Raw genomic sequence first — 1,130 nt, forward strand, 5'->3', positions numbered from 1 at the left:
GGGGGTTAGGGATAGGGGTGACAAACAATAGTAACATGGTCGTGCTGGGTGGTGATAAAATTCAATTCCTTCCATTATGCCAAATGATGAATTCAATGGAATTTGGAAAATTCCATCAATTTTAATAAATAAACCAAATAAAAAAAATTAAAATTTGGTCAAATAAATTTATCATTTTAATTCTATCAAATTCCTTCGAACCAAATAGTGGAGGCCACTCATATGACTTATTTTTCACATGTCTTGTATACACAAATCATTTATTATTTAAAAGAAGAATATTCTTGCTTATTTACTTTTACTAAAATAAGAAAACTATTTAATAGTGCCATTTTTAAGAGGGGAATATTCTTGCATTAATATTGAGTACAAAGAAACATTAAAAATTCTGGTCAATTCTTCAACACATGTAATAAAGAAAGAAACTGTTTCCAGTATCCAATCCCCATCTCATCTTGCAACCAACCAAACAAAACTACAAAGAAAAATGAGAAAATGTAGAAAAAAGTACTTGCCACCCTTTGGAGCGCCCCATTGTACTGGGCTCATAGTCATCATCGACAGAGGGGCAATCCACAGGTTCGAACCCACACCTCTACGGCTAGAACAGATTAGTAGGGACACAAAATGAGACAATGTATGACTTAATGATGATGACCATCTGGACCTCCTGGCGCCAGTCTTGTCGGCCGGTTTTCTAGCATCGCCCGCCGCCAGTAATACTTCAAAATCGGTTCATCAAACCCGTGTTTGTTCAAAATGCTACGCGTATCATCTCTAACTTTCAGGTCATAAAACCCATGAAAACCCCATGCCCCTTTTGAACAAGAACCACAACTTAACAAACTTCCTGCTATTATAAACAGCAAGACAACAGCTAGATTGGTTGATTTAGCCATTGACATATTAGAAACACTTGAAAACAAGATCTTTATATAGACATGATCAAGACAGAAGAGACAAAAATGGTCAGTGGATAGCAGGATCATCGATGATGCGGAATCACAGAAAAAAGATAAAAAAAAAGGTGTGATTCTAAAGGCAACCCCGATCCAATTTGGAAATAATCTAAGCAGATAACGGTGACGATTTCCAGATTGGAGCGAAATCGTATTGGTGTATTGGTATAA

This window comes from Cynara cardunculus (assembly GCF_001531365.2).
Source record: "Cynara cardunculus var. scolymus isolate 2C chromosome LG 8, CcrdV1, whole genome shotgun sequence".
NCBI lineage: Eukaryota > Viridiplantae > Streptophyta > Magnoliopsida > Asterales > Asteraceae > Cynara > Cynara cardunculus.